The sequence below is a fragment of the Epinephelus lanceolatus genome, chromosome 12 (assembly GCF_041903045.1).
Source record: "Epinephelus lanceolatus isolate andai-2023 chromosome 12, ASM4190304v1, whole genome shotgun sequence".
In the NCBI taxonomy this organism is placed as follows: domain Eukaryota; kingdom Metazoa; phylum Chordata; class Actinopteri; order Perciformes; family Serranidae; genus Epinephelus; species Epinephelus lanceolatus.
In genome coordinates this window covers 41344068-41371696 of record NC_135745.1, presented here as the reverse complement: position 1 = coordinate 41371696, position 27629 = coordinate 41344068, and the positions used below count along the sequence as shown (strand labels likewise).

The 27629-nt window shown below is 41.5% G+C and overlaps 1 protein-coding gene across 1 annotated transcript in view; it reads left to right on the top strand.

The window, feature by feature from the left end:
• Positions 1 to 27629, top strand: part of kcnq3 (potassium voltage-gated channel, KQT-like subfamily, member 3) — a 210234-nt gene that overhangs the window by 145209 nt on the left and 37396 nt on the right. The window lies entirely within an intron of this gene.

Genomic DNA, 27629 nt, shown 5'->3' with positions numbered 1-27629 from the left:
GACTTGTTTGGCTCTCTAGTCGGCGCGCTGCTGCTCATGGTGCTGCGCTTGTTGCTGTTCTTCTCTGTGTTTATCAGAGCTCGCAAAATTTACAGGTGCACCGCCTCCCACTGTATCAGGATGTGTAGATGCTGTCCTTGTCAAGTCAGTGAAAGCAGTCTGGCTTCGTGTTACTGGCCCTATATATCAGCTATAATTTCATTCTCAGAATGATACTTAATATTTGGCATTATCGGCAGACTAGAACACTTGCAGACATATACGCTGCCCCATCAGGTCAGAAGGAATTGCATACCCATCACCTACAGCACCAGGGAAAGAGTGCCAGTATTTTGGCATTGACTTGGTGCTGACGTTTTGGGTCTCGTGACATCCCCAATCTTTACGTTGGCTTGGGAAGATGTCTTTCAGAGAGGATGACTTGCTTTAATAAAGTCTAAATTATACCAGAACTCCAGTCGATGATGTAATGTATTACCTCACTGATCTGCTCAGTTCATCGCATCAACACCAAAAACAGGAGCAGCATAAAAACTTTAATCTGCTCCTAAAAACAACCGGCCGAATGACGTCCTTGTTAACATCACAGACGAGTGTTCTGAACTCACATAAATCTTTATTGAGCTCACACAGAAGGAGAGATTAAAAGAGAGCTTCATTGATCTCTTCCAACCGCTGAGTGGCCACGCATGACTTCATGGCGGGACTGTAAGAGCCGTTCTGATCGGCCTGCTCCAAATACAGGAAGCTTTCCGCTCTGACAGTCATGAAACTCCTCCAGGTAGACGTTCATGAGACAAATCAACCTCATCGAGATTTTCTCTGAAGCTTATTTACTCTTCAGCTCCTCGAGGAAAGTCTCTGATGTGGATTTGCTGCTGTGGCTTTTTATGCCGTGATGCATAAATGAACAAATGTTCCATAATTGGCTCTAATGAATCAGATTAGTTCGACTAATTACCTCGTTTGTGCTGTTCAGACATGAGTCAGGGAGGGAGTCAACACACAGGGAGCCTGTGTTTACTCTCCCAGCCTTGACACATTCATATGCTTTTACATTAGCTGTCATATAATCACATGCAGGAAGTGTTTTCAGATTAATGTCTTTACAGTCACCAGGTCACATAAAGCTCCCAGTGAGTCCGTCTACCAGTTTAAATCAAACTGAGTACATTAAAAGACAACATGACAGAAGAAATAAGCAAAATGTGGATGAAACTATATTGTTTCTGAAGATGCCACTTTGAAAGGTTTTCTATAATACTGTGAGTCAACAGGATGTTTCATGTGATCTCTGCTCACTTTTGCCGCATTTTGACAGCACTGTGCAGCGCAGCTCTACTCAGCTCGACTCGCTTCGTTATGCTTTTCTGTTTACAAGAAGTTGTGGAGAGCACTTGGCACATTTTTGGTAGCATGACCAGGGACATCCTGCACAAACCTGCAAAAGGACTCTGTACACTATGTAGTACACTATGTACACTAGAGGTTAACCAGGGTTTTTAAAGGCCGATGTAATAACTATAGTTTGGAACAAGAAAAAGCCGATAGCTGATTAATCACCCCCGACAATACCACCCCATAAGAATCATTTGTCAGTGACAGAAATGAACTGAACTGGTCTCACTTCAAAGTTGTCAAACACCGACGCTTGCTTAGTGACTTCTGGCGTCAGACACTGACCAAAAAAGCCGTCCTTTCATGTCGGCATTGTTTACTGGCGCCCTGTGGTGTCAGGGGAAACGCAGCCGGACAACAACAAAAGTTAAAGGGGAACTAATGTTTTTTTTTCAACCTGGGCCCTATTTTCTGATCTACAGTACAGGCCAAAAGTTTGGACACACCTTCTCATTCAATGCGTTTTCTTTATTTTCATGACTATTTACATTGTAGATTCTCACTGAAGGCATCAAAACTATGAATGAACACATGTGGAGTTATGTACTTAAGAAAAAAAGGTGAAATAACTGAAAACATGTTTTATATTCTAGTTTCTTCAAAATAGCCACCCTTTGCTCTGATTACTGCTTTGCACACTCTTGGCATTCTCTCCATGAGCTTCAAGAGGTAGTCACCTGAAATGGTTTTCCAACAGTCTTGAAGGAGTTCCCAGAGGTGTTTAGCACTTGTTGGCCCCTTTGCCTTCACTCTGCGGTCCAGCTCACCCCAAACCATCTCGATTGGGTTCAGGTCCGGTGACTGTGGAGGCCAGGTCATCTGCCGCAGCACTCCATCACTCTCCTTCTTGGTCAAATAGCCCTTACACAGCCTGGAGGTGTGTTTGGGGTCATTGTCCTGTTGAAAAATAAATGATCGTCCAACTAAACGCAAACCGGATGGGATGGCATGTCGCTGCAGGATGCTGTGGTAGCCATGCTGGTTCAGTGTGCCTTCAATTTTGAATAAATCCCCAACAGTGTCACCAGCAAAACACCCCCACACCATCACACCTCCTCCTCCATGCTTCACAGTGGGAACCAGGCATGTGGAATCCATCCGTTCACCTTTTCTGCGTCTCACAAAGACACGGCGGTTGGAACCAAAGATCTCAAATTTGGACTCATCAGACCAAAGCACAGATTTCCACTGGTCTAATGTCCATTCCTTGTGTTTCTTGGCCCAAACAAATCTCTTCTGCTTGTTGCCTCTCCTTAGCAGTGGTTTCCTAGCAGCTATTTGACCATGAAGGCCTGATTGGCGCAGTCTCCTCTTAACAGTTGTTCTAGAGATGGGTCTGCTGCTAGAACTCTGTGTGGCATTCATCTGGTCTCTGATCTGAGCTGCTGTTAACTTGCCATTTCTGAGGCTGGTGACTCGGATGAACTTATCCTCAGAAGCAGAGGTGACTCTTGGTCTTCCTTTCCTGGGTCGGTCCTCATGTGTGCCAGTTTCGTTGTAGCGCTTGATGGTTTTTGCGACTCCACTTGGGGACACATTTAAAGTTTTTGCAATTTTCCGGACTGACTGACCTTCATTTCTTAAAGTAATGATGGCCACTCGTTTTTCTTTAGTTAGCTGATTGGTTCTTGCCATAATATGAATTTTAACAGTTGTCCAATAGGGCTGTCGGCTGTGTATTAACCTGACTTCTGCACAACACAACTGATGGTCCCAACCCCATTGATAAAGCAAGAAATTCCACTAATTAACCCTGATAAGGCACACCTGTGAAGTGGAAACCATTTCAGGTGACTACCCCTTGAAGCTCATTGAGAGAATGCCAAGAGTGTGCAAAGCAGTAATCAGAGCAAAGGGTGGCTATTTTGAAGAAACTAGAATATAAAACATGTTTTCAGTTATTTCACCTTTTTTTCTTAAGTACATAACTCCACATGTGTTCATTCATAGTTTTGATGCCTTCAGTGAGAATCTACAATGTAAATAGTCATGAAAATAAAGAAAACGCATTGAATGAGAAGGTGTGTCCAAACTTTTGGCCTGTACTGTACTTTTGTCTAAATGAGTGATAGGATGTTCAATATGTGACATTTCTCCAGTATGAAGCTAGGGCTGACCTGCCTGCAGCCCGTGAGCGTGCGCTATATTAAATAATAGGGCACTCAGACGGCGTCAAACAACGTCAAAATACGTCCACTAAAAGTGCATTTTTTTCACACAGATAGGCTCGGATTGTTAGTATAATTATCCGACAACATAACGGAAAGGAGAAATGAACGTCTGTGTTTACCTTTAGCTGGATTCAGACATGTTCCTCTGCCTGTTGCTGCTCCCTCTCTCACCTCGTCCGCTCTTCAGTTTCAATGAGCTCTGCGTCCGTGTACGTCCGTGTTCAAATAAATACGGGCGCTTATCAAATTCAAATGGCTCATCCAGATCCAGTTGGTCAAAATCGGGCAAAAATTCAGACATGTTTGTTGTGAGTCAAAACACTCACTCACAGTGAAAGTCTGGCTCTGAAATCTCACGTCTCGCGAGATTCTACTTCTTCTTCTTCTTTGGTGTTTTACTGTACAGTCTATGGTGCTTTACAGCAGTTGGTCTCACGAGACTTGAGTTGTTGCAGGAAGTTACTGCTGGAGCAAGCTTACAAATGCGACTGTTTGGAGTAGTCGTGTCTGAATTTTTACCCGATTTTGACCACCTGGATCTGGATGAGCCGTTTGAATTTGATGACCGCCCGTATTTATTTGAACACGGACGTACACGGACGCAGAGCTCATTGAAACTGAAGAGCGGACGAGGAGAGAGAGGGAGCAGCAACAGGCAGAGGAAGTGTTTTGACTTGCCACAACAAATATGTCTGTCAAATATTGAACATCCTATCACTCATTTAGACAAAAGCAGATCGGAAAATAGGGCCCAGGTTGAAAAAAACATTAGTTCCCCTTTAAGGTGGTGGACATCTGAGTAGGGTGGGTGAGATTGGTCCAACAACCATCGACTTTCACCCGGGAGGTCAGTGTTCACTTCCTGTAAGATTGTAAAGCCAAACCCTGTTCTTTTTTCCTAAACCCAGTGTGTAAAGTCCAAGACCAAGCGTCGATATGTGACGAGGTCAGAGTGAGAACGTGTTGTTGTGCAGTAAAGAATATCTAAGTGGGTGTGATTTTTATTTTTCAAGCTATTATTTTTCCTCAAACTCAACCTGAGGTTCGTTCCCAGGTACACAGTTGTGTGTGGAGCCTCCGTGCAAAACAGCAAATGAACCTGCACCTGTATAGCACCTCTCTAGTCTTCCAACCACTCGGAAAGCTTTAACACTACGAGTCACACTCACCCATTCACACACACACATTCATACATTGCTTAGAGGTGGGGGGGAAAATCCTTACAGCATAGTATCACGATATTTTTGTATAGCAGTATCAAATCATTACAAATGTTGGTAACAATTTTTACCAAGTATTAATTTTTTTAATGATACAAATTATTCATTTTACAGATAAAAGTTAAACTTTCTGTAGCCTAGTAGAATAATCGATTGCTTTTTTAGTCCACAGATACAATATGCTGCAATAAAAATGACTGAAGTGAAATGAACAGTTTTCTTTTTGCGACATAATTTTACAAAAAAGTAATAAATTGCAGTACTCAGCATATCACAACACATTTAAAATCACCATAATATTGTATCGTGGAGCCTCTGATGATTCCCACCCCTAACACTGGCTACTAACACACGCACACACTGATGGAACAGCCATCAGGAGCAATTTGGGGTTCAGTATCTTGCTCAAGGATACTTTGACATGCAGACAGTGGAGTCAGGTATCGAACCGCTGATTTTACAACAACTCACTCCACCTGCTGAGCCACAGTCGCCCCAACAGTGAATGTGTGGATGCATGTGTGTGAATGCTGTAAATTTGTAAAATGTTGCAGCAATTCTTTTTTTAAATTGTCTCATTAATGCTGTGTATAGTTTTAAGGGCTGAGGAAGCCATGCTCGATGCATCTGAATGTACAACTGTGCTTTTTAATGTATCTGACAATTAGGGTTGGGTACCAAAACTCGGTACTTTTTGTACTTGGTACCGATTCACATCGGTACTACCGAGTACCGATTCACTTAAAATGAAACGGTGCCAAATTTCGGTACCTGAGGTGGAGGCGGAGCGAGAGCGCATGACGTAAATGTCAATGTTCTCAATAAAATGTTGAAATTGAGAAGTTTAGACTATGGGCCCGAATGACGCATAGTGCGTCCAAATTCACACCCATTCTTCTCTGTGGATTTTCTCTGCGGAAACAGCAGAATTGTAGCTTTCCGACAAGGCCAAGCACTTGACAGTAATCCAATGTTTTCACAGTGAAAAAAATGATAAAATTACAATAAAATTATGTATTACAGAGCTTTCATACAGCTTTGCACACACATTACTCTTGGATGGATTACTCGCGAACGCAGGCTCGCACAGAAATGCCACGCATATCACATGAAAGCGCAGGACCACACACATCATTGTGCTGTCATCCCATCACGCTATAAATCCAGATTAATTGTCTACAAAATAAAAACCTGACGAATTTCTTTACAACCCATTATACAGATCTTGTTATCAGTCACTTCATATAGTGAGGAATATCGTATCTTACCACGTCTTAGGCTTGCGTGTGTTTCTCCCTGTCTATCCACATTTGTAGTCCGGCTTTCAAGATGCAAATATCTCTATATTGTCCAGTTGACACTCCATCAAACTTTGTATGACAAGACCAGCCACTTCACCTTTGTGCACCCAGACAACTGCAGCCTAATTATGCATGCTGACAGGGCCGTAGTCACCATATACATTGAGGGGGACACGTGTCCCCCCCCCCAATGCCCAAAATGTCCCCCCAGTATATAACTGAAACTGAAAAACAAATATTATCTTGGAGGACATCATTGCACTTGGGTGACTATTTTTCTATGATCGTAGATGTAAATATTGCATGTTTCTTTCAGATAAAACACATTTTTGACTTGTGAATGAGTCAATGGAATTTCTTGCAATAATGAAAAAATACTGGCAATCATTGTCCGCCTGGCACAAACCACATGTTTTGGACAGCTGTGAAGTGACAGAATGTCCCAGCATCATGGTTCTTATATTGCCTGATTCCAGAGAGTCTCCCCTCTTCATATATGGCAGAATATGTCAACTTCCAACTTGCTATGCTGAGATACATGTAAAAATGTAAGAATTTAGTCACACAGATTTGTTTTTTTATTGATATAAAAATTAATATAAAATACAGGCACATAGAAGGACATGAAATGATGGCAAATCTGGTTAGCACCGATTGTCCTGAAAAAAAAAAGATAAAGCATGTGTATGTAGCCTTTATAATGACTGTGATATGAGCTTAAAAGTAAAGGCAGTAAAAATACCCCAAAAAGGCCTAGGGCCCATAGGGTTAAAAAGTACCGAAATAAAGTACCGTTTGGTACCGGTACCGAATTCCAGATACCGGTACCGTATCGGTTCAATTATGAACGGTACCCAACAAAAAACATAAACTTCTACTGTACATGATCGCAGCTCTTGCATTTGTGCTCGTTTCTTAAGAATGTGACCAGCCCGTACAGATTTAGATTAACATCTGCTGAGATGGAAACACAAAGTAAGACCACTGTGACATGGACAGTGGGATTCGGATTTTCGTTTACACGTAATATTATTTGAGTTTTAGTCTCATTCAGATACAGATCACGTGTGAAAATAACAAAATGTACATCAAGAAAAATTTAAAAAATTAATACATAAAGATAAATATATATGGCTGTGATCAAATAAAAATCATACCATGAAATAATTGAACCCCGCTCCATAAACTGAATGTCAGTGTGAGTTGTCAGGATGATCTGCAGCTCAGCAGCAGGACTCCACATCAACATATGTACATGTCGAGGAGGCTGTCAGCTGTCATGGTGCTGACGCTGGATGTGGGAATGGGAACCCCCCACCACACACACACACACACACACACACACACACACAGAAACACACCACCACCACACAGAAACACACCACCACCACATCCATGGGTCGGGATATTCCCAGGCAAACACCAGGTTCTGCATGATCAGCAACTCCTAAGTCACAGCCTGAATATCTGTCCCTCCCCCCCCACCGCTGGGCAGCAGGGGGGAGGAGCTGGAGGAAAAATCCATCACTTCCAACACGCTCTCATGTCAGGATCACGCAAACGCAGACAAATCTGACCCCCTGTCGAGGTTGAGAGGTGGCGTCGGGGTCGCCAGTGTATCCCGTGAGAGAGTGAGCTCAGGGAAAATTACACCAGATTCCTGACAGGCTGCATGCACTCTGTCCAAATGTAATAAAGAAGTAAATAATCCAACCGTCAAGTCGTCAATAAAGGTAAAGGCCAGTGTGAGGGCGGGCAGTGTCAACGGTGTCAAACAGAGTGCAGAAGGGAGAGAAGAAGAAGTCTTCTTTGTGGATGGAGGACTGTAGCTGAGAGAACAGAACAGGAAGTGAGATGATGAGTGATTACTGTCTGAGGGTTTCAATTGTCTGTTCACGTGAACCGTTCCAATTTAAAGTTCAGATTAACTGTTCTTACCCTGCCTGAGTCATCCAGACGTGTGTGTGTGTGTGTGTGCGTATGCGCACCTGGTAGCCAAGATTTTGGTAATTAGATCTGATTAAACCCACAATTCTATTGTTCTCAACTACAGCTGAGGAGATGACCATGGAGGAAGTGATGATCACAGCAGTCACTGTTATGACTCTTAAGCGGGATTTATACATTCCCTACACAGACCTCCTGTCTGTCTCTGTGAGCTGAAACCATTTCCCTCAGAGGAAACAAAGCTTTTATTTACTTTAAGTTCACAGATAAGAAACAATAAATTGTGAAGACAATAAAGCCTCCACTAAAATAGCATTTTAAGTCTTGTGTGTGATTTATCCTGGCTTCATATGAGCAGAGAAAATCTCTGCTAGTAGCTAGGCTAATGTATACAATGTAAAATGCCATAGGCTTGTGCTAATAACGTTAGCATGTTGTATTTGTTTGGAAAACGTGTTTAGTATAAGACAGTTGTTTTGTCACTGAACCTTGTGAGTTGTAATGGAGCCAAATTTTGTAACGTTACCTTTATTAAATGTTGCTGTTGTCCCTGGTTTTATATGAGTAGAGGGAAACTCTGCTAGCTGCCAGGCTAATTTATACAATGTAAAATGCCATAGGCTTGTGCTAATAACGTTAGCATGTTGTATTTGTGGGGAAAATGTGTCCAGATAAAGACAAGTGTTTGTCTGTGAATGCTGCGAGTTATAGTGAAGCTGATTTGTGTACTTGTTCAATCAACTAAACTTTACAGCACTTCACAGAGACCCCACCACCAACTAGTGTTTTGGAGGTGTAACTGCAGAGTGACACAGACACACCACCGCACAATAGGGGTGTAACGGTACACAAAAATCACGGTTCGGTACATACCTCGGTACACAAGTCACGGTTCGGTTTTTTTTTCGGTACAGTAATGAAAAAACTATTAAATATCTTGTACTTTATTGGTAACCTTATTAAAACGTACCACCATTTTTTAACACATTTTTTGAATGAAACAAATAAATATAAAATCCTGCTTTTTCACAGTTTGAATGAAAATAGAAATATATAAAATTTAAAAAATAAAATCTTGCTTTTTATTTTACACATTTTTGAATGAACAACAGCGGCTTTAACTTGTTTATACAGACGTGGTATGATGACTTCACTCATGTAGAGACGAGAAGGCATTTTAAACTGCAGCTCAATCACCTTCATCATGTGTTTGAATCCTCTGTTTTCAACGACGGAGTACGGTCGTAGATCGGCTGATATGAAAACTCCAATTGCATTGGTTATTTCTTTAGCGTGATCAGAATGGTCAGGGAAACGCTCTCTTTTTAAATGACGACGATATCGTAGTTTGCACCAGATTGCTCTTTCCAGTCGTGCCGGTAATGTTCAAACTCGGATGGTGTCGCTTTAGATGTGTTATCATGTTAGACATGTTTCCAAGTACATACCCAACCGCTGTTCTGCAGTGTCAGCACACTGCTTTTGTCCTGCCCACTTGTTTATTTCCATCTTCGTATTTTACCCTGAAACCAAAGTGTTCCCAAACGGAGGACTTAAGGTTTGCGGGTGAATCTTCAGGTTCGTCAGGTTCACTTGCCATGTTGTCCAAATGCGAGAATGCGCTGCACAAAGTACTGTTACGGCCCTACTGCACAAATGCATATAACAGCATAAGCCACGTGCGCAGGCTACAGTTTAGGCTCTGCATAGAGCTGACACACAAGTATAAATCCTGCTTCAGCTGTTCTCTGAAACTCTCTCCCCCTTACCATTCCAAATATCGACTCCCTTTCCACTTGAAAACACACCTTATCAATCTGCCATATTCGGTCTCATTTAATGTTGATACACATATGAAGACTTGCACCGATGATGACTTACTGATGATGATATTATACCTAATTTTAATATTTATCTTGTTATTTTATTAACTTATTATTGTATATTACGGATTCGTTTGATCTATGGATACATTGCTGCTTTTTTTTTTTTTTTAAACTGTGTCTTGTAAGGTGTCCTTGAGTGCTTTGAGAGGCGCCTATAAATAAAATATAATGCATTATCCTCCATCCCCTGCACCTCCTGATGACAGTCAGCTCATGTACTACGTCACTTTTGAAACACTGCATGAATATGAGATGATTTTATGATATATGAAACGTGCAAATGTAACATATTTTTGGTTTGCGGGGCCAATATTTTCTTCTGGTGATCAGGCTGCAGGGGTCCTTCATGGGTTTCAGATCAGTCAGATCAGTTCAGGTGGAAGCTGGATGAAATGATTTTTAACTTGTGTGGATGATGTTTTTATTTCACATTTGACATTAATCAGATTTTTCCTAGAGATATTTGAAACTAAAAAAAATGACTCCATCTCTGCGCTCACAAACCTCTCTGTCACACTCCAGGGAATCAGAAAAGTGGAGCTGTCACACTGAAGCTAACATTCATTCCTGCTCAGCTTTATTTCAGCATGTCAGAGATGTTTGACTCTGCAGCAGGGTGCTGTCATCGTGGTGCAAAGCTGCTTCCAAACTTCACCTCAGAGATCCTCGGCTGAATAAAGATCTCCGTCTCTCATCTCGTCCTTGTGACTGCAGTCATTAACGGCGCGCTGCTTGCTGTCCTTTCCCACCACTGTTTGCATATCGCTGAGCAAATTAACTGTCAGAATTGCATCGTCTGCACTCTCTTTATTGAATCTCGCCGGCAAATTGGTTGTTAGGAATCCTCAGGGGTGGTATCAGCACCAGGAGCCCTGTGGGGCTGAGCCTCTGCTGGGCCCATGGATATAAAGTGGATTAAATGAGAGAGAGGCGGTACAGGTGGGCTGTTCTCATCATTACCGACACATGACCTTTAATAACACATAAAAAACATCTATCCAGTTTCAGGTTGTCAGTCAGAGAACTGGACTGAATTTTGAGACATTTTTGTAATTATTCAAATATTGGTCATTTTCTAAATGAAGAGATTGTTGTATAACCATGTGACTGATGTCTTACACAGAATGTTAGAGCTGCAATGACTTGATGTTTGAGTGGCAGAGCAGACAATGTCACTGTGTCAGATAATGGATTTACCATTACTGTCAGCCCTGTGAGTATGGGAGGAAACAAACGTGTAAATCAGGGTGTGTGCAGGTCCTGGAAAAGTCTTTAAATGGTCATAAATTTGAATGTGTGAAGTCTTAATTGCCACAAACATTTTATTTTACTTAATTTGTCAATCTTCTGTTTTTATGCCTGCTTGACCAGCTATAGCCGTGACTCAAGGCATCATGTTTCTGTCCGTATATCTTCCCATCCCATTCTTGGGAATGTGATATCTACAGAACGCCTTGAGGGAGTTTCCTCAACTTTGGCACAAACTTCCACTTGGACTCAACAATGAAATTAATGGATTTTGGTGGTCAAAGGTCAAGGTCCTTGTTACCTTGCATCCATCTTATTCTCATGAACGCAATATCTCTAGTAGACCTAGATAGAGTTTCTCATCTTTGGCAAAAACATCCATTTGGACTGAAGAATGAGGTGATTAGAATTTGGTGGTCAAAGGTCAAGGTCCCTGTGACTTTATCTGTCTTATCCTTGTGAGCGTGATATCTCAAGAACACCTTGAGAGAATTAATTCAAATTTGGCACAAACATTCACTGAGACTCAAAAATGAACTGGTTAGATTTTGGTGGTCAAAGGTCAGGGCCACTTTGTCCTTGTCTGTCTTATCCTTGTGAACGTGATATGTCAAGAACACTTTGGGGCACTTTCTTCAGGCACAAATGTCAACTTTGAATCAAGGATGAACTGATTAGAATTTGATCGCCAAAGGTCAAGGTCCCTGTGACCTTGCATCCGTCTTGTTCTCATGAACGCAATATCTCATTGAGGGAGTTTCCTCAACTCTGGCACAAATGTCCACTTGAATTGAAGAAAAAGTAATTAGAATATAGTGGTCAAAGGTCACTGTGACCTTTACAAACCATGTTTTTGACCAAACTCAAGCATTCATACACTAATTACAACAACTTTCGTACAAATGTGATGATATTTTATATCCAAAAGGTCAAAGGTCAGCTTCACTGTGACATGTTTTAACGTCATATCTCAGGAACAGAAGGAGAGACATTTGGTCAGATACTGAATTGGTGACTCTGACCTTGAAACTGTGCTGATTGTATAGATCTTCTGTGCTGTCAGGGGAAAGGTGTGTGTGAAGCATTTATGTTTTCATAGACATTGATGTAAACTGTAAGTACATCTTGACGGATTTGTGGAGGCATACAGCCGCGAGGCAGTAATTCTAGTTGTCACAATGAGTCCAGGGTTCTTGCACCATTTTAAAAGTAAAATTTAATGCTTTTTAAGACCTTTTTAAGACCTCAAAGAACACAATTTAAGACCCAAAAATAATATATAAATATCAATTGACTTTATGCAGATAGTAATAGTACTGGTTATGTGCTCTAATCAAGTCAGTCTATGGTCACTGTGGTCTTTCTGTGTGTGTGGCCTATAAATTTAATGGTAAATTTTGCAAATTAAACTAATTATTTTCTATAGGTTTACTAACTGGTAAAATCATATATTTTGTGCTAACATACAACATATCTAATGTATATTTACAACATAGCTTGATTCTGCATCTCTATTTACAGCTCATTAACCCTTACGTGAATGTATACTGTTGCTGTGGCAACAAGTGACAGACTACATTAGCAGCTAGATTTGCCCAACCGTCAACAACACTTTTTTGGTTCATAGTTTATGATTGACGTGCGATTTATTTGCGTTTAGAGGGAATAAATTTCCGTTATAACAGAAACGTGGGCACAGTTATCTATATAAAATACACAGACTAACTAACTAACTAACTAACTGATTGACTAACATAAACAACTGAAAATTGAAAAAAATAGCTTGCACCGTTAGCTCCGGTAAGGGAAAGCAGCTGACCAGAAGTCACGCACAAAAAAATGGAAGTTCATCACTATTTACTTCCGTGTTTGAAAATAAGGTGGATAGGAGCTTTGGACCGCATTAACGGTGGTCAATTTTACACCATACTTGAGGGTCATTCTCACTGCCGCGATACGGAAATGCGGGACGGATTTGTGGAATATTCGCGCAGCGCTTTTCCGTGCTCAAACCATACACACAGGCGCGGTACGGACGCAGTGTGAAATATCGTGTTGTTGTGTTCCAAGTCCGCGCTGCGTGAACGGGTGTGGGTGAACATGGACGAGAGTAGCAGTAGCAGCAGCAAGCTAGCAGGGATTAACCTGGCCCCGCTATTGCTAACTTCTGCCATGTACCGCTGGTGCTTTACTCCTTTCATGTGAGACTTGACGGCTTTGAACCCCATGGTCCCTAAAGAAAAAGTCTTCTTACAAAATGTGCACATTGCCTCGTTGTTGTTTGCCGGTGCCAACCACCTCCTAAATACGTCCTCCTCCATCCACTTCTCATTAAATTTACATTTCCCCATCTCTGCATCTTGAACCGCTCACCTCGATATCTGAGAAATGCGGATGCCCGACGTCAGCGTCTGTAGCAGACGTACCGTACAACAGCTATTAATCGCAGAGACACATTTACGACACCGTACCATATAGGTACCATACTAAATTAATCAGACAAATACACACTATTATATGTTTTACGGTGGGCCACTGTGCTTTCCCATCAGCATTAAACGCACCGGCTGAAAATTTAATACCTACAGCAAATTTACGGTAAATTTAAGACAATTTAAGACCTTAATTACCCGAATTTTAATTTAAGACATTTTAAGACTTTTTAAGGACCCGCGGGAACCCTGGAGTCCAGCTCTTCTGCATGAAAGTCCACACTTCTGACATTACAAATCTTTAAACCTAACGCTGAAGCTAATGCTGCCCTTTTGCTTCATACTTGCGATTACCTGTTGGTAAAATGTAGATTAACTTAACTCACCACTACAGTTGTACTTACCTTTCTACTTACCTGCAATGCTTAAGTAAAAAAAAGCGGATATGTCCAAAAATTGTTCTTAAAACGGTTTGGAAAAGCATTAAATTTAAGCATTTGATACCTGTTGATGCCCTGCAAATAAAGTGTCAAGTACAGTACAGGCCAAAAGTTTGGACACACCTTCTCATTCAATGCGTTTTCTTTATTTTCATGACTATTTACATTGTAGATTCTCACTGAAGGCATCAAAACTATGAATGAACACATGTGGAGTTATGTACTTAAGAAAAAAAGGTGAAATAACTGAAAACATGTTTTATATTCTAGTTTCTTCAAAATAGCCACCCTTTGCTCTGATTACTGCTTTGCACACTCTTGGCATTCTCTCCATGAGCTTCAAGAGGTAGTCACCTGAAATGGTTTTCCAACAGTCTTGAAGGAGTTCCCAGAGGTGTTTAGCACTTGTTGGCCCCTTTGCCTTCACTCTGCGGTCCAGCTCACCCCAAACCATCTCGATTGGGTTCAGGTCCGGTGACTGTGGAGGCCAGGTCATCTGCCGCAGCACTCCATCACTCTCCTTCTTGGTCAAATAGCCCTTACACAGCCTGGAGGTGTGTTTGGGGTCATTGTCCTGTTGAAAAATAAATGATCGTCCAACTAAACGCAAACCGGATGGGATGGCATGTCGCTGCAGGATGCTGTGGTAGCCATGCTGGTTCAGTGTGCCTTCAATTTTGAATAAATCCCCAACAGTGTCACCAGCAAAACACCCCCACACCATCACACCTCCTCCTCCATGCTTCACAGTGGGAACCAGGCATGTGGAATCCATCCGTTCACCTTTTCTGCGTCTCACAAAGACACGGCGGTTGGAACCAAAGATCTCAAATTTGGACTCATCAGACCAAAGCACAGATTTCCACTGGTCTAATGTCCATTCCTTGTGTTTCTTGGCCCAAACAAATCTCTTCTGCTTGTTGCCTCTCCTTAGCAGTGGTTTCCTAGCAGCTATTTGACCATGAAGGCCTGATTGGCGCAGTCTCCTCTTAACAGTTGTTCTAGAGATGAGTCTGCTGCTCGAACTCTGTGTGGCATTCATCTGGTCTCTGATCTGAGCTGCTGTTAACTTGTGATTTCTGAGGCTGGTGACTCGGATGAACTTATCCTCAGAAGCAGAGGTGACTCTTGGTCTTCCTTTCCTGGGTCGGTCCTCATGTGTGACAGTTTCGTTGTAGCGCTTGATGGTTTTTGCGACTCCACTTGGGGACACATTTAAAGTTTTTGCTATTTTCCAGACTGACTGACCTTCATTTCTTAAAGTAATGATGGCCACTGGTTTTTCTTTAGTTAGCTGATTGGTTCTTGCCATAATATGAATTTTAACAGTTGTCCAATAGGGCTGTCGGCTGTGTATTAACCTGACTTCTGCACAATTCAATTCAATTCAATTTTATTTATAAAGCCCAATATCACAAATCACAATTTGCCTCACAGGGCTTTACAGCATACGACATCCCTCTGTCCTTAAGACCCTCACAGCGGATAAGGAAAAACTCCCCAAAAAAAACCCCCTTTAACGGGGAAAAAAAAACGGTAGAAACCTCAGGAAGAGCAACTGAGGAGGGATCCCTCTTCCAGGACGGACAGACGTGCAATAGATGTCGTACAGAACAGATCAGCATAATAAATTAACAGTAATCCATATGACACAATGAGACAGAGAGAGAGAGAGAGAGAGAGAGAGAGAGAGAGAGAGAGAGAGATGCAGGTAATGACAGTAGCTTACAATAACATTAATGAAAGTAATAATATTATAGTTATAGTTCTGGCTACTGTGGTACAATATGTTGAAAGTATGTATTAATATCAGACAGTATACTTGTGTGACAATAGTCATATGTGTATAATAACAGTAGAAGTATGACTAATGACTAATGATGGCAGCAGCAGCAGGAGGCATCTGGCAGGACCACGGCAGCAGCACAACCACACACGTCACACTGTCCAGGCACCGCTGCGATATGAGTTATTCTGAGAGACAGTGGAGCACAAAGGCTCCGGAGAAGAAGCCGAGTTAGTGACATCCAGAATGGCCGAGTTAGCAAGATGCAGTAATAGGATGAGAGTGAGAGAGAGAGAGAGAGAGAGAGAGAGAGAGAGAGAGAGAGGGGGAGAGAGAGAGAGAGAAGGAGAGAAGGTGCCCGGTGTATTATAGGGGGTCCTCCGGCAGACTAGGCCTAAGTCAGCCTAACTAGGGGCTGGTACAGGGCAAGCCTGAGCCAGCCCTAACTATAAGCTTTATCAAAGAGGAAAGTCTTAAGTCTAGTCTTAAATGTGGAGACGGTGTCTGCCTCCCGGACCGTAACAGGAAGATGATTCCACAGGAGAGGAGCCTGATAGCTGAAGGCTCTGGCTCCTGATCTGCTTTTGGAGACTTTAGGGACCACGAGTAACCCTGCGTTCTCAGAGCGCAGTGTTCTGGTGGGATAATATGGCACTATGAGCTCTCTAAGATATGACGGAGCTTGACCATTTAGAGCTTTATAAGTTAACAGTAGGATTTTAAATTCAATTCTGGATTTTACAGGGAGCCAGTGCAGAGAAGCTAAAACAGGAGAAATATGATCTCGTTTCTTAGTTCCTGTTAGTACACGAGCTGCTGCATTCTGAATTAGCTGGAGAGTTTTTAAGGACTTACTAGAGCTACCTGATAATAGAGAGTTACAGTAATCCAGCCTTGAGGTAACAAAAGCATGGACCAATTTTTCTGCATCTTTTCGGGTCAGGATAGGCCTAATTTTCGCAATATTACGCAGATGAAAAAATGCAGTCCGTGAGGTTTGCTTTAAATGAGAATTAAAAGACAAATCTTGATCAAATATTACTCCGAGGTTTCTTACGGTAGTGCTAGAGGCCAGAGCAATGCCATCTGGAGAAACTATGTCATCAGATAAAGAGTCTCTGAGTTGTTTGGGGCCAAGAACAATAACTTCAGTTTTGTCTGAATTTAACATCAGGAAATTGGTGCTCATCCAATTTTTTATGTCTTTAAGGCAGTTATGGAGTTTAGTTAATTGATTACTTTCTTCTGGCTTCATCGATAAATACAACTGTGTATCATCCGCATAACAATGGAAATTTATAGAGTGATTTCTAATGATGTTACCTAAAGGAAGCATATATAGAGTAAATAGGATTGGTCCGAGCACAGAACCTTGCGGAACTCCAAAACAAACTTTGGTACGTAAGGATGATTCATTACGAACGTCAACAAATTGAAAACGATCAGATAAATAAGATTTAAACCAGCTTAGTGCAGAACCTTTTAGGCCAATTAAGTGATCCAGTCTCTGCAGTAGAATTTGATGGTCAATTGTGTCAAACGCCGCACTAAGATCTAATAAAACAAGAACAGAGACGAGTCCTTTGTCTGAAGCAATCAGAAGGTCATTTGTAATTTTAACTAGAGCTGTCTCAGTGCTATGATGCACTCTAAATCCTGACTGAAATTCCTCAAATAAATTATTATCCTGGAGAAAATCACACAGCTGGTCTGCGACTACTTTCTCAAGGATCTTTGACATAAAGGGAAGATTAGATATTGGTCTATAGTTGGCTAACACCTCTGGATCCAGGGTGGGCTTTTTTAGTAGAGGTTTAATTACAGCTACCTTAAAAGACTGTGGTACATAGCCTGTTAATAGGGATATATTGATCATATCTAATATATGAGTGTTAACTAAAGGAAAGACCTCCTTAAGTAGCCTAGTTGGGATGGGGTCTAAGAGACACGTTGATGATTTAGATGAAGAAATCACTGCGGTCAATTCTTGAAGAGAAATTGGGGAGAAGCAATCTAAATATATATTAGATTCTACAGCTGTGTTTGAGGTTAGATAGGTAGGCCTACCATCTGAGGGCAGGAGGTCATGAATTTTGCCTCTAATAGTTAGAATTTTGTCATTAAAAAAGCTCATAAAATCATTACTGCTAAGGGCTAAAGGAATACAAGGCTCAATAGAGCTTTGACTCTCAGTCAGCCTGGCTACAGTGCTGAAAAGAAACCTGGGGTTGTTCTTGTTTTCTTCTATTAATGCTGAGTAATAGTTTGCTCTGGCATTGCGGAGGCCCCTCTTATAAGTTTTGAGACTGTCTGTCCAGATTAAACGAGATTCTTCCAGTTTGGTCAATCGCCAATTCCTTTCAAATTTTCGCGATATTTGTTTTAACCTACGGGTTTGAGAGTTATACCAAGGAGCAAACTTTCTTTGCTTTGTTAACTTCTTTTTAAGAGGAGCTACAGAGTCGAGCGTTGTTCGCAGCGAGCCTACGGCGCTATCAACAAAATGATCAATTTGGGAGAGGTTAAAGTCGGCACGGGAAACCTCTGTTACTGAAGGTATTGGTATTGAATTTAACGACGAAGTAATCTTTTCCTTAAATTTTGTGACAGCACTATCTGATAAACATCTAGTATAGTAACTGTTGCTGAGTGGCGTGTAATCGAGTAAAAAGAAATCAAAAGTAATCAGATAATGATCTGATAGCAAGGGATTCTGTGGAAAGACTTTTAGGTTATCAATTTCAATTCCATACGTCAGAACTAGATCGAGGGTATGGTTAAAACAGTGAGTGGGTTCATGTACACCCTGACTGAAGCCAATGGAGTCTATTAATGAGATAAACGCGGTAGCCAGGGAGTCATTATCAACGTCGACATGAATGATAAAATCGCCTACAATAATAACTTTATCTGATTTAAGAACTAAACTGGATAAAAACTCTGAGAATTCAGATACAAATTCAGAATACGGGCCAGGAGCACGGTACACTATAACAAATAAAAGTGGCTGCGAGGTTTTCCAGGTCGGATGTAAAACACTAAGAACGAGGCTTTCAAATGAATTATAATCTAGTTTAGGTTTAGGGCTGATTAACAGACTAGAGTTAAAAATGGCTGCAACTCCCCCTCCTCGACCGCTGCCTCGAGGAATGTGGGTATTATTATGACTGGGAGGAGTGGACTCATTTAGACTAACATATTCATCTTGACACAGCCAGGTTTCTGTGAGACTGAGTAAATCAATATGATTATCTGATATTAATTCGTTTACTAACACTGCTTTAGACGATAGAGACCTGATATTTAACAGTCCGCATTTAATTCTCCTGTTTTGTCTTTCTGTCACAGAAGAGGTTTTAATTTTTATGAGGTTGTTATGCACAACTCCTCTTTGTTTAATTTTAGATTTAAATAATTTAGGTGGTCGGGGGACAGACACCATTTGTATAAAAGTATGAAAACTATGGCTGGGTAACTGAACTAGAAGCTCAGAGAGGCGTTTAGGACTGCAACTCTCTGTCCTGGTCTCAACTCTGGGTTGTCAGGGATTTAAATTACTAATAAAATTTGCCAGGTTCCTAGAAATGAGAGCAGCTCCATCCAAAGTGGGGTGAATGCCGTCTCTCCTAATAAGACCAGGTTTTCCCCAGAAAGTTTGCCAATTATTAACAAAACCCACATCGTTTGCTGGACACCACCTGGACAGCCAGCGGTTAAATGATGACATGCGGCTAAACATGTCATCACTGGTCAGATTTGGGAGGGGTCCAGAGAAAACTACGGAGTCCGACATCGTTTTTGCATATTCACACACCGAGGCAATATTAATTTTAGTGACCTCCGATTGGCGTAACCGGGTGTCATTGCCGCCGACGTGAATAACAATAACAACTGATGGTCCCAACCCCATTGATAAAGCAAGAAATTCCACTAATTAACCCTGATAAGGCACACCTGTGAAGTGGAAACCATTTCAGGTGACTACCTCTTGAAGCTCATGGAGAGAATGCCAAGAGTGTGCAAAGCAGTAATCAGAGCAAAGGGTGGCTATTTTGAAGAAACTAGAATATAAAACATGTTTTCAGTTATTTCACCTTTTTTTGTTAAGTACATAACTCCACATGTGTTCATTCATAGTTTTGATGCCTTCAGTGAGAATCTACAATGTAAATAGTCATGAAAATAAAGAAAACGCATTGAATGAGAAGGTGTGTCCAAACTTTTGGCCTGTACTGTATGTAGGTGTGTAATCTCAGTATTTTTGTGGATGTTGGTGAGGTGTGTAGCACATTCGTCGCTCCTCTTCTGACTCTAGACTGTCCCTGTTTGTTTGTTGTTTGTGGAAACAGCTGTTACAAGTCGTGATCTATAACCTTCTCTAAGCAAAGAGACGTTTCCCTCTGCTGTGAATCTCCCACTTCGGTAAAAAGCTTCATTATTTTTTACCACTTCCACCTGAGACACCAGGTTCAGTCCCACAAACCGGAGCAGCCGGTCACTTTTTACCTTCACACAAAGAAAATGGATAGAAAGGAAATATTGTGGGCGTCTCTTTCCCTCGCTCTCAGAAACCCCTGATTGCCAATCACAGCGCAGATTGGATTCCATGCTTGGTTTATTTGGCCAGCAGCAGGTAATGGAGTGTTACAGTGGTTGCATCCAGCAGCATTACACGTCCGACATTCTGCCACAGTCACATTGTGATGATGGTGGGAGGTGTGGGAGGTGGGGGGTCACCTCAGGACATAATCATGAACATCACTTCCTCCTCCATTTTCCACTTGAAAAAATGGGCCCTTCTAAAACCAGCCCACTCCCACTCTGTCACAGAGTGTCGCTCAGTTTGTAGTCACCTTCAACACTGAATGACGCTCCCTTCACTAAGGTGTGGGGTCCAAACACAGCCCCAAGATTTGGGACAAACTTCCCTCTCTGCAGCAGACAGAGAGACCGTTAATCTTAATCCCAATTTATTTATTTTACTGATAGTGTTCCTTTGATGTGCGCCCTGCTCCTCTTGATGTGTCCGCTCTAATGGGCATCGACATCGCTCTGTGTGCCTTATTGAACAAACTATTTGAAGCTGGATAGGAAGCCGCCTGTGTTGCAGATCAGTATCTGTTGGATCGTATCGAGTTAACATCGATCTCCTCCGCTCGCTCCAGGATTATCTCTGTCCTCTGGATAACTTTGAGGAGAAATGCTCCGGTTTAATTTAGGGAACAGGAAGTAATGTAAAACACCGTGATGTGACAACGACAAAACACACGCAGCGCTCAAGACGTCAATCAAGAGGCCTCTGCGCTCAACTATCATTTCCTGCTGGTGAATTATGTAAAACTCTTCAGGCTGTTTGGCTGTAAAATATTCATGTTGTTATGGTTGTGCAGCACTTCACAAACTTCCTCAGAGATGTCAGCACCGACTAATGGCAACACAACAGGCCATGAATGATTTAGAAACAGTTCAGAGAATAAGGCCAAAGGGCAGAACAATCAATGCTCCACTGTTTGATTGCATTTTGTAGGATGTACACAAATGAAAGATTGCAATTTTTTTCCCTAAAAAATAAAAAGCCACAATATGTTCTTAATCTTTGCTGCAAACCTCAAACTTACCCTCCGAAAAGAGGTACGGCACCTTGAAGAACTCGTTACCATCTGAATCCATCCATGGTGTCGATTCACCGCAGAAGTATGAATTCCGCGTTATGGCCGGTATACACTGTGCGATTTTGGGCTGTCCCAGACGAAAGATGACCATCGTGGGAGAAACGTGGTGATATCTTTGGTCGTGGCTCTAAAACAGTGATCTTCTGTCGCACTGTGAGACAGGTTCAAGGACGGCCGTTGTCATCGTCTTGCGACCAAAGATAACCTGAGATAAAATTCTGACGGTGTGAGAAATTTAGGATGACTATCTCACAGTGTGACAGCTGCTACGACCTACGAGAAATGCAGCACGAAATGGCGCAATGGTCACTGCAACACTGGCACTAAACCCAAACAAATGGTCGCTTGCTATGGAGGCAAAACGAACAAAAAGAAAGAGAAAAGTTTGGTGGAGCTGTGGCAGCAGAAGCCTTGTTTATTTGATGTTTCCTCCAGCTGCTTTCATGACCGCCAGAAAAAAGACGCTGCATGGAAGGAAATTGCGAAGGAACTGCAACTTCCGGATGAGCAAGCTACCTATGGTGGCGCAGATGGATGACGTATGCTGATGCGCTGCACGCTGATGACGTTGTAACGTTGTAACCTGCGATTCAGTAGTAAACGGCCATCGTACCAGCGTTGCCAGGTGGGAAATGTAGGATTATCGTACCAGAGACTCAAAATTATCGTATTTTGAGGGAAATTATCGTACATCCGTTAAAACCAAAATAACAATCCTACTGATGCGCTATGGGCAATTATACAGCAGTTAGTTCCGACCGAGTAATTTGATTGGACGCAGTGTTGCCAAGTCCGCTTATTATAAACGACCTTGGGCTTGTTTTTCTGTAAAGTCGCTTACAAATATTGGTAGTCGCGGGTCGCGGTTTTCTTGGGCTTGTTTCTAAAGTGTAGTTGCTTATTTGGGCTTGTCCCCAGCTCCATAATAAGTTGTCAAGCAGATATTTTCGATATGTTATGTAAACGTAGGATAGTTTGTCCTGCCTGTTCCCTCTGTCCCTCCCCTTTCTCCATACACACAGGAGACAGCAGAGTTTTTTCCCACCTGTTTTTTTTCTGGTTAGGAAAACGTCAGAAGATGAGTGCATAAAAAGCAATAATAAATAAAGAATTTGTGAATTCAGGATGATATTCATTTCTGTGTGCAAATTTTAATTATCAGAGGTTTACTGTGTATATAATGTACTTGGTACATCAGTCTATGTTTGATATCCCATCTGTTCTAATGTTAAATAATGTTAAAAGGTGGTTTAACTCCCTCTTGTGGTCATTGTCCTGAAGCTCAGGGGGGAGAAAAATAAATAAACTGTGTACCGTGGGTACAGTTTTGCAAAACTGTGCACAGTTTACCAATCTGTCCACATGGATGTATATTGACAATCTGTACCCACAGTTTAAAATCCGTCCCCACGGATTGTAAAACCGTGCACACAGTTTATTTATTTTTTTCTCCCCGGAACCTAGGGGGGCTCCGTAGAAAAAGTTGCTTGTTTTGGGCTTGTTTTCACAGGTCTGGTTGCTTATTTGTCTCGTGAGATCTGGCAACACTGATTGGACGAGAAGCATTCTGTGAGTGCTGATATAGAGTATAACATCACTGGGACTTGTAACACTAAAATCACTCCGCTCACAGGTGTTATTAATATAAATACAACCGTTAATTAACCAGCTGTCACACTCGCTACATTGACACAAACTGACACTAGCATTACTCCAAGAAGATTGATATTTTCCCCAAAATTACATTTGAATTAAATTGTGAGTGGTCGTCAGGAGAGGACGAGGAAAAGGAAAGCCAGGACTCTTCAGTACAGACCTCCAGGTGTGTTTGAATCCAGCCGTGCCAACGTTTCATCAGCCGAACTGGACGAAGTTACACAGCTGCAGATCAATGTAAATACAAAGTAGCTTGTGAGTTCCTGGCGTGTGTGCTGCTGTGTTGCCTGGCAACAGACTGGGAGAACTGTTTGTTTCCGCGGAGCTACATAACATACTTAATTTATTTAATCACCTTTTGTTAACATTTCTTTACTCAGCATTGCTGTTTAAGCTGTTGTTGAACTGTCATGGCTGTAATTGTCTTCGGAGCCGTGACGATATACATTACAACATCACGACCTCTCATGTGATATTGCTTTAATATAGTCACTCTAGTGTTTACTTTTTTTTCCCATTTTCCTTGCTTCTGTTTTTCCTCTTCTTCTTCTTCTGTTTTGAATCTCATTCTCACTCGACTTCCTGACGGGTCCTAGCGCCTCGTGGGGCGGGTACAGCTGACCATTCAGCCAATCGTGCTCATTGTTCAGAGACAAACGTCACCCGTATCTCACGCTAAGCAAAGTGCGATTGGCTGGAAACATGTCACATGGGAACAGATGCCTTCAGGGCTCACAAAAAAAAACCTCCGGCATACTTGGCCTTTTTTGGGATTATTGATCGTACATCGTACAGAGGGCCAAATTATCGTACAAATACGATAATTATCGTACACCTGGCAACGCTGCATCATACAGTCTGCACACATCAAACTTGACGTCGTACCAAAGTTTATTAGATCCATGTCTCACAGTGTGTCATGCAATAGTCTTATAAGATTGCTAAAATCGCACAGTGTATAGAGGGCATTAGGCAGTGGTGCCATCCAGCAGGTTTCCAATCCATTACTTTCAATACCTGTTTATATAATGACCTAATGGGTGTAACTGTTGTTTGGCCCCACACTGTTATACAGTATCATAAATGAGAAAATATCATGGTATGTATGAACTGCTGTGCTGCCTTTAGAGGTATACATTGTCTTATTTAATGAAAGCTATGGAGATTAGTTTTGAGTTGTGCACAGTCTTTTCTCGTGTCGGTCTCTTTCTTGTCAATCTTTATGTCTTTATTCTGAAGTTCTCATTCCATTTTCTTGTTATTGAAAGGCACGTTGAGACTGTCTTGTTGTAGTTTAAAGTCAGACAATCATTTTGAAGTCACTGTGACACACCAGACGTTTCTTTTGAAAGCATTTCTGCCATGTGAGGGGCATCAGATCTCTGTGTGCCAGGAAAGGGATAAATTATGGTGCAACATGTAAAAGTTTTCATGGAGTAGACTTTAGTTGGCTGGCTGTTGTTTGGCAGCAAACTGTAAATCACAGACAACATGCTTATGTGAAAAAGCCACGGATTACTCTGGTAGGATTCAACACTATATTGAAAGTTGACTCTTTCAGTCAGGCATTTCTTGCCCTGCAGGTTCACACTGAAATATACAGGTACTGTAAAGTTCCTGTGCTCACTGTTGTGGCTGAAAATCAGTTTACCTCTCCCCACCATAAACTTCTATTTCCCAAAGTGCACCGGTCTGTTCTGCTGGATGAGTCGACTCTAACAGCTGCACCAGACGTGAGCCAGAGGAGTGTGCCGCTGTCGACCCAGCTGAAAAAGAACAAAACAACCTTTATGCACGGAGGTGATGGTGGAGAGAATATTGGACACGCAGCGCTGGATAAATGTTAATTGGCGGTGTTGCTGTGCAGCTGGTTGAGTTTATTTAGTGTGGTTCCACGTCATATATCATAGCAGGGTGGTTAACTCCAGACTATCTGGAATATAGCCAGGGTGTGCTCCAGTGTACAGGGAAATTAAAATAGCCGTTTGTATGTGTGTATCCAATTAATTTCAGCTCTAAAAGGGCTAAATATAGATGTCAGGGTAAGGAAAGGGAGCGTAAGTAGCTCATTCATCTTTTTGGAATTGAGGATTAAACTGTGTGAAACTGAACATTTGGGTTGGTGGAGCACAGAAGAAGATTAATGTTGTGGAAATAACCAATCATACACTCTTACTCAGACGTGTACACACAGTGATGTGGTGATGTGTGTTGATAGCTATGAACAAATGTGATACCAGCTGACATCACAGTGCAGGACATGATGTTCGGTTAACTTATATTTACATTATACAGCCAATAGTTGCATGATGATTATTGTTCAGCAAATAATATGCTTCAGTGTGTATCTATGCGTATGTGTTTGCACCTGACTGTAATTCCAGTAGAAGGTTGTTTAACATGTTATTTTTCTGAATTGGCAGAATAGTCCGCTGACATACAGTTTGTTTAGGATGAGGGAATAAAAATCTGTTGTTTCTGTGTACAAGCTACAGTTATAGCTCGACTAGGCCATTTAACTGGACTACTGTCCTTGTCCCAGTATACAATCACCGGAGGGGAATCCATCTATTGACTGAAGTATGTGCGACTCCTCTACGATAGGTGGAGATATGCCCCCTTTCAGCTTGTTAGTATTGGACCTTTTTCCGTTTGACCTATTAGGTCACAGACCAAACAATCAACATTCAGTGTTTTTTCCTCCCATCCATGTATTTTAGAATATTTAACTCTTTCAGCTGACACAGCGTGAACTGTGTCTCCTCGTCTGTCCAAAAAGTCACGGCTCTGGATGTAGATTTCTCCATGTTGTTACCGGCTTCTTCTTCTGTTTCGCATTTAATGCGATTTGACTTGCGGCTCAAAGCCCGGGGCGGAAACTGTGGAGCATGCTCAGAGCGCTTCGGCCAGTTTGGGTCTGATTGACTGTATACATGCAGGAGCAATTCAGCTCCCAATCACATTATCTGGAAACTCAAGTCAGTGCGATTTCAGTCACACTAACATGTTTACATGTATCTTTAAAGTCCGGTTTTAGTCAGACTAACACAATAAATAGATTTTCTCTAATGTCATGTAAACGCACTGACTGTGGAGGAAGTAAAACCTACGATCAGAATAGTCACTCTCACTCACACTGGGCTCACTTCTATAGTGAATTAAACAGTGAAAACAACTATTGCTCATTGTTCTGGGGACCCTCTGGAAAATTCTCAAGGACCGCAGGGGGTCCACGGGCCCCTGGTTGACCACCACTGAATTAGAAAAAGAAAGTGAAGATATAAAACATTTGTGTACAGTTGAAGTAAAAGAAATTTATGATAATATCAGCGCTATCTAGCAAAGTGGCTGGTGTTATTGTGGGAATATAAAATCAAGTGCAGCTCCAGTGCATCCTTTAGGTCAGGGGTCTCCAGACTTTTTTGAATGGGGGCCAGATAAAACAACGTGAAAACACCTGGGGGCCAACTGATTCTCACATCAAAGGGTTTTTTGTTTTTTTAAAGTGAGATAAATGCAACCATTTTTATCTTTTAATGAACTATTACTACTTGATGCCTGTCTACAAACTGTATGATAGTCCTGTCATTGTGAGTGAAAGGTAAACATGCAAAGTGATCTTGCTCGATTAACCATTATTGTGTAAAGGACTGCATATGGTATATTTTGAAAGTCAAGCGAGGGCCAATTAAAATTGGTGTGCGGCCACAATTTGCCCCCGGGCCAGACTTTGGACATGCCTGCATTAGGTAAATTGTTTACCATCTTAAAATCAGAGATGAAACAAGGATACAAACTTCAACATGTAATCACTGTAGATTTAAAAGGTTCTATCTGACATTTTTGTCAAAATTGAGTTATTCATTCTTTTTCCGTGAAGAAAATTAACATAGTGTGAAGTGTTTTTTTTTAAGTTATATGCATTTATTTCGGACTTTGAATTTAGAAAACAAAAAGGTTTATGTCATTTATGATATTTGGGATGCAAAACTTTGAAGCTCATTATCTCAATCTTTAGGTGGCGATTTTACAAACAAAGATTGAGCAACTTGTCAGCTCTGTGTACGCTGTGAGTTTTCATACTAAAATTTGTACTTAATGTCTGTTTTTAAAGACCACAATCTAATATACCATACTGATAAAACAACAGTGTGTGCCAACATCTGTTCACATACTTGGTTTAACAATATGTTCGGCCAAAATCATCTGGATCCTGTGACAAACCTGTTGTGTTACACATTAACTGGTGAAACCATCACAGCCACTGCAGGCCTGAAGAACTGTTAAGATCTGATAAATGGATTTTATGACTTTATTGTAATGATCTGACACTCTGTCCTCCAGGGAGTCTAACACAGATTATAAAAATAACTGTTTGAGTCCCTCAGCTGTGAATAAATACTATTTTAAACTCTTGATAAATGAAGCTAAGAACTTTCCTGTGAGTTTCAAAATCACTTTGTCGACACAGA